This window comes from Apium graveolens, chromosome 9, assembly GCF_009905375.1.
Source record: "Apium graveolens cultivar Ventura chromosome 9, ASM990537v1, whole genome shotgun sequence".
NCBI lineage: Eukaryota > Viridiplantae > Streptophyta > Magnoliopsida > Apiales > Apiaceae > Apium > Apium graveolens.
In genome coordinates, this window is record NC_133655.1 from 75,795,696 (window position 1) to 75,803,145 (window position 7,450).

Genomic DNA, 7,450 nt, shown 5'->3' on the forward strand with positions numbered 1-7,450 from the left:
TAACTTTTGACAAACCAAAACAGGATAAGCCAACTGAAGTTAACATAGGCTTAATGACAAAAAAGCAGCTTAAGCATAAGCTGAAAGATGTTAAGACTGTAAACAAGGTAAAGCCACCTAGGCAAAATAAGAATGGAAAGGAAGGTGTGAATAAAAGCAATGAGTATAAGCCTATTCCTAATGCTCCTAGAAAGAAATGTTATAACTGTGGAAATTCTAACCATCTGGCTTCTTTTTGCAGGAAGAATAAAAACATAAACTCCTTACCTTCAAAATTCTGATAAGAAAAATGTTAACATAAACTCTAATGTTAAATCCGCTGCAAATGTTAACAAACTTAATAAGGCCAAAGGATCCAAGCAAGTTTGGATCCTTAAAACTAATCATTAGTGGTCTTTGTGATTGCAGGGCAACAGGAAAAACATCCTAGTTCTGAATAGTGGATGTTCAGAACATATGACTGGAAATAAAGCCCTGCTATCAGACTTTGTGGAGAAAGCTGGCCCAGGTGTTTCTTATGGAGATGGCAATATTGGAAAAACTCTGGAATATGGTAATATCAATCTTGGGAATGTCATCATTGAAAAAGTAGCTCTATTCTCACGACTTAAACACAATTTGCTGAGTGTCAGTAAAATCTGTGACAGAGGTTATCATGTGGATTTCTTTGAAGAACACTGTGAAGTTGTAAGCAAATCTACAGGCAAAGTTGTTCTGAAAGGATACAGGCATGGTAACATTTATGAAGCCAAGCTTTCAACAAGTACTGATGGTTCTGCAATCTGTCTGTTAAGTAGAGTGTTGTGCATATGTTGTGTACTTGATGATTTCATAAACAAAACATCTAAGTAGATTTTACTTAGTGAAATTATGTAGCACTCGACGGATAAGAATTATAGTCCCGACGGATAACTCATTATAGTCCCGAAGGATGATTAACTTATTATCCATCGAGTGAGTAGCTTATTGATAAGTGGATTTTATATCCACTTGGAATGCTTTATTACAAGCTTAAATTGGTATTTTGGACTCAAGTTGTTGGTATTTTGATGTGTTTTTGTATTATTGCATTTTAGGTATCAGTTATGTGAAGAAAAGAGCTTTTAAAGGAAATATGATGAAAAGTGATCAGATTTGGAAACCAAGGCTATTGTCAAGTTGTAGATAATCTCAATAGCTTTGTGTGGACAGTTGAATCGCCTAATTCTGACGAGTAGAACTCAGGTTATGGCCAAAACAAGATTCATCAGAAATTTTCCCAGTCAGTAGCTGAGCGCCCGCTCAGCAGAGCTGAGCACCCGCTCAGGAGAGCTGAGCGCCCGCTCAGGGCGTGGCTGATCGCTGATTTCGCTGAAAAAGCCTTTTTTGAGTGGAATTTGACGATTTTAAGGGTCCAGGTCCACTAGGGGCGTATATATACTTAAAAAAAGGGTTTTCATCATCCGGGAAGATTGGGATACGAACGAGAGCCTTGATGAAGTTTTCTCAACCCAAGATCAATGACATTCAATCTAGCATTATCCGGCCAGCTATCACAGCTAATACCTTTGAGATCAATCCTGGCATAATTCAATGGGTACAGACTTCAGTCCAGTTTCGGGTTCTCCAACGGAAGATCCCAATACACACATTAGGGATTTCATAGAGATCTGCGACACCTTCAGGTTCAATGGTGTTTCTGAAGATGCTGTGAAGATGAGACTGTTCCCATTCTCTCTGAGGGACAAGGCTAAGACCTGGTTACACTCTCTACCAGCTGGTTCGATTACTACTTGGGAAGATCTTGCTCAGAAGTTTCTTACTAAATTCTTCCCTATGGCGAAGACAGCTGCACTCAGGAACGCTATTACTCAATTTGCGCAGCAAACGGGAGAATCGCTATGTGAAGCTTGGGAGCACTACAAGGAGATGCTTAGGAAGTGTCCTCATCATAGAATTCCTGATTGGATGATCATCACTTATTTTTACAATGGGTTGGGAGCACAGTCCAGACCCATGCTCGATGCAGCATCAGGTGGAGCATTATAGGCAAAGAGCTATGAGGAAGCTTATGATCTAATTGAACTGATGGCTGCTAATGAATATCAGTATCCAACCCAGAGATATCCACAGGGTAAGGTAGCAGGATTTATTGAAGTGGATACAGCTACGGCTATCACTGCTCAACTAAAGGCGTTGTCTATAAAGATCGATTCTCTGGCTAACTATGGTGTTAAACAGATAAATAGTGTTTGTGAGCTATGTGCCGGTCCACATGTGACGAAGCAATGCGCTATATCTAGTGACTCAGCTCAGTTTGTGAGCAACTTTCAGAGATCGCAGCAACCAGTATTAGACACTTATCATCCTGACAACTGGAATCATCCTAACTTCAGCTGGAGCAACAATCAGAATGCGATGCAACAGCCGTTCCAACAGTTTGGAAATAAGCTATTCAACCCTCCTGGTTTTCAGCAACAACTCCAACTTCAACAACAAACTCGTGATGCAGGTCTATCTTCAAATAAAAAATTAGAATTGGAGGAGTTGAGGTTTATGTGCAAAACCAGGCTCTTATATGCCAAAGCCAGGCTGTTTCTATCAAGACTCTGGAGAACCAAATAGGTCAAATTGCTAATGCCTTATTGAATCGACCACCATGAACGCTTCCTAGTGATATAGAAACAAATCCAGGTAAGAGGGAAGTTGAAGAACAGGTGAACGTCATCACCTTAAGGTCTAGAAAGGTCGCAAGCCCCCAAGTTCAGCAAGACGAAGAGTCTGAAAAGCCTCAAGTTCCAGAATCTGAAGTTTTGGCTGAAGAAGATGTGCAGAAAGAAGTAGAGGTGGAACTAAGGAAGACTACTGTGGAACACAATCCTCCTGAGGGTAATACAGGGGAGAAACAGATCTATCCTCTACCTCCTTTTCCTAAGAGACTACAGAAAAAAAGCTGGATAAGCAATTTGAGAAGTTTTTAGAGGTGTTCAAGAAACTTCATATCAAAATACCTTTCGCTGAAGCTCTTGAACAGATACCTAGATATGTGAGGTTTATGAAAGGTATTCTCTCTCGGAAAGTGAAGCTCGATGACTTAGAGACCGTTGCTCTAATGGAGGAATGCAGTGCTGTGCTACAACAGAAGTTGCCTCCGAAGCTTAAAGATCCTGGAAGCTTCACTATTCGTTGCACCATCGGAAACTTGTCGTTCGACAAGTGTTTATGTGATTTAGGAGCTAGCATCAATCTGATGCCCTTATCTATCTTCAAGAAGCTTGGTCTGCCTGATCCAAAACCAACATACATGTCATTGCAACTAGCTGATCGTTCCATCGCTTATCGACGAGGTATAGTGGAGGATGTCTTGGTCAAGGTGGATAAACTCTTCTTCCCTGCTGACTTTGTAATTCTTAATTTTGAGGAAGATAAAAAGATTCCCATTATCTTGGTAAGACCATTCTTGGCTACAGGCCGAACTATGATCGATGTGCAAAAAGGAGAGCTTTCGATGAAGGTTTACGATCAAAAGGTCACTTTCAATGTGTTCAAGGAAATAAAGTTACCCACAGCTAAAGAGGAGTGCTTTAAAGTAGAGCAACTACAGGTTTTGAATGCATCTCCGTGGAAGAGGAAGTTAGATATTCCATTCGATTCTCTTGGGTTAGCAGAGCTGAAAATTTCTCAGGAGCGTTTTGAACCATTTATTCAAGAAGCTCCCATACTTGAGCTCAACCGAAAGCCAGATCACTTGAGTTATTCATTCTTAGGTGCACCCCCTGACAAGGGGTTGGGATATATCTTTGATGATATAGAGGGTAGCCGAACGGATCCTCCAGTGCCTAAAGAGGATTCTTCTCATGTGCAGCAGGTAGTTGATAGGACTGGTGTTGGTGATGAGTAGTACAGGCGAGTAATTAGGCGTATGGAGGCCATGCACGATATTCACCGTCATTTTGCTGAAGATTTGACACACGCTTTCGGTACTATTTTCCGAGACACTGGTGGCGAGGTTGATTGGCCACCTGATCCTACACCCGACGAAGGTGAATCTCCCGCTAATTAGGTATGCCTGAAATCCTTATTATTACCTTCAATGAGGACATTGAAAATTTTAAGTTTGGGGGTGATAATGCAAGGATTAGTAGTGTGTGTCCATATAGATTCATATTGCATGTTTAGTTGTAGTTCATTCATATTTTTACATGATTGTTCATTTAGGACATATTTGTTTATTTTTATGTGATTTCATATAGTTGCATTTGCATGCATATTTAGCATGATCCCTTAAGATGAACTATCATATTTGATAAGTTGATGTTGATTTGAGTGTGGTGATGATGAATAGAGGGATGTTTAAGACCTAATGAATTGATTTGCATGCCAGAAACAAATATTTTCATAAAGTCTTATAAGGTTGCTTTTGATCTAGATCATGACCATACTTGTTTGTTGTTGAGATTTAATCACTTTGTTATATTTAGAATTTGTGATATTCTCGTAATGACGTAAAACACTGATTTTTTTTATCTGGAGAAAAACTTGGATTTCATTGCTAGTTGTTGTAAGGGTAGGCGTCAAATGGCTAGTAGCCGGCTCATATTTTTATGAGTAGTCTAGGGTTGAATGAGATGGAGCGAAACACACTCATTCGAAAATTGTTGAAAAAAAAGAAAAAAAAAGAAAAAAAAAAAGAAAGAAAAAAGTATGTGTTTATGCATAATTGATCAAGAGTGAGCTCTCTAATACTCGAGTTATTAAATTCTAGGGGACTTTGTGCCTAGTGACCTAAGGCTTTTATAGTCTGGGATCCGCTAACCTAACGCTCGCTACATGGGTATTATTGCATAAGTCTTTTGGGACTTCATTCATTGCACGGTCAAATAAGCATCTTTGCTATGTGTTGAATAATAGTGTGAATCCTTGTATAACTCTAGTAGAAAGGAGGTGTTGTGAGTCATAATGCGTTTATCATCTATTCTGTTTATAAACTTTTGATTGTTTCGGTGATAGATAAGTTATGGTTATTGATCTAGTATCGAGAGATATCTGTTAAGTATCCACACACGCACGTTTCTGGTTTGTGAGTTGGTTTGTGGGATTTATTCGAACTCTGTTTCAAGTTATTGCATTCTTAGAGGCATTGGCTTATTCATTTGGTTATGGTTATTCTGAGGGAATTGATTGCATTATCATTTAGTTGCATTCACGTAGTTGCATTCATGCATTAGGTTTGTTTTGTAGTTTTGAGTCTGTTTATGCTTGAGGACAAGCAATGATTCAAGTTTGGGGGTGTGATAAGTAGATTTTATATCCACTTGGAATGCTTTATTACAAGCTTAAATTGGTGTTTTGGACTCAAGTTGTTGGTATTTTGATGTGTTTTTGTGTTATTGCATTTCATGTATCAGTTATATGAAGAAAAGAGCTTTTAAAGGAAATATGATCAAAAGTGATCAGATTTGGAAGCCAAGGCCATTGTCAAGTTGTAGAGAATCTCAATAGCTTCGCGTGGGCAGTTGAATCGCCTAATTCTGACGAGTAGAACTCAAGTTATGGCCAAAACAAGATTCATCAGAAATTTTCCCAGTCAGTAGCTGAGCGCCCGCTCAGCAGAGCTGAGCGCCCGCTCAGCAGAGCTGAGCGCCCGCTCAGGAGCTGATCGCCCGCTCAGGAGCTGAGCGCCCGCTCAGGAGAGCTGAGCGGCCGCTCAGGGCGTGGCTGATCGCTGATTTCGCTGAAAAAGCCTTTTTTGAGTGGAATTTGACGATTATAAGGGTCCAGGTCCACTAGGGGCGTATATATACTTAAAAAAGGGTTTTCATCATCTGGGAAGATTGGGATACCAAGGAGAAGGCCTAGAAGCACAGAATAACTCGGAAAAAGAAGATCTTGTTTTCAACTTGTGATTCTTTGAATTAGTTGTAACTTTGGATGCTCGTTTTCGTTCTTGTTGAACCTAGATCTCGTTTATTCGTACTTTAATTATTATTCAGTTTATTAAGACCTTGTTTATACCATGCTTTCATATGAACCCATGGTGACGATGAGTTCTATTATGGGCTAATCGTTATCATGGGGTTCTAGCGGATTTACTTATGGATTTCAATAATTAATTTGTTTTGATATCTTGGTGTGTGGTGATTGTATGATATCCTAGTATTGGTTGTGCTTATTCGTCTTATGTGTGTAGCTAACATATAAGATAGTGTGTTAATCTCTATTGAAGCGACAGTGAATATAGAGGTTTAGAACTTGCCATGCTAGCATAGGTTCATGTATGTGTATGCATGATTCGTAGGTAACTCTAACCATTTTACTTGCCCTATGTAATCATTATGGATAACTTATGCTTAAACCGTTATGTTGTCAAATTCTATAGACATATAGGGTCTCAATATAATTGGTGCCTATTCAGCTTCAATCTCTTTTGTGGATGTCTGGTAGAATGGTACTCGTGCAACGAAAGTTGGCGTTTATCAGTTTCGTGTTATCTGATTAGTGTCATCACCATCACATGCTAAGGTTAAGAATAATGACTTTGAATGAAGTATTTAATGAAGTTAGAATCCCATGTTTGTCATATATAGTAATTCAACCTCAATTCGCTTAGTTAATGTTATTTAGTATAATCTCTTAGTTTAATAAAAACCCAATTTGTTATTTGTCTTAGCATTGAGCGATAACCATACATTGTTGCATAGGTGCATAAATTGAACTTAACCTAAACCAGTCTCTGTGGGAACGAATCTGATTTATATCTTATACTACTTGCGAACGCGTATACTTGTGTGAATATTAGCGTGTGTTTTCGCCCTAACACTTATGTAATAATAAGTTTGTAGCACAGTTATGTATGCACCTTTGTATAGAATCTGTAGTAGCATTTAAGTCATGTTGACTTTAACTAGATATGCAGAATAGGTTGATTAATTATACATAATTGATGTCTTGTAATTCTGTATAAGTGATATAGAGTCAAGTGCCAAAATAGCTACCGACGGATGATTAACAAAGCCATCGACGGATGATCAAATGACTATCAACGGATGTTTAATATAGCAGTCGACGGATGATCAATTAAATCATCAACAGATATTCTGAAAGTCGATGGATGATCATATGAAGAATTCAAACAGCAGTTGAACAGTGAAAGCTGACACACAGCCGTCGAGATGTATACAAACACACTGTGGAAGCCCATTAACTGGGTAATAGAGGACGAAAAGCAACAAAGCTTAAGACTGTTAGATTTTATATTTGTTCAGTCTTTTTGACTTTGTAATCTTGGTATTATATAAACCAAGAGAGTAGCAAATAAAAAAAAACTGAGATAGCTGAAAAACACAAAAACATAGAAATCTTTGTAAGCAGAATCTTTAGCATTTCCTGTATTCTCAGTAGTTCCATTTGTAAGCAGCTGTGAGCATTTCTGCACACAGATTCCTCTCGATATATTATATATATCTCTGGT

The 7,450-nt window shown here is 38.6% G+C and overlaps 1 non-coding gene across 1 annotated transcript; it reads right to left on the reverse strand.

The window, feature by feature from the left end:
• Positions 1–1,830: 1,830 nt before the first annotated feature.
• Positions 1,831–1,937, reverse strand: LOC141688424 (small nucleolar RNA R71). Its single transcript, XR_012561867.1, has one exon. It is a non-coding gene; the product is annotated as a small nucleolar RNA R71 (small nucleolar RNA).
• Between the last annotated feature and the right edge of the window lie 5,513 nt (positions 1,938–7,450).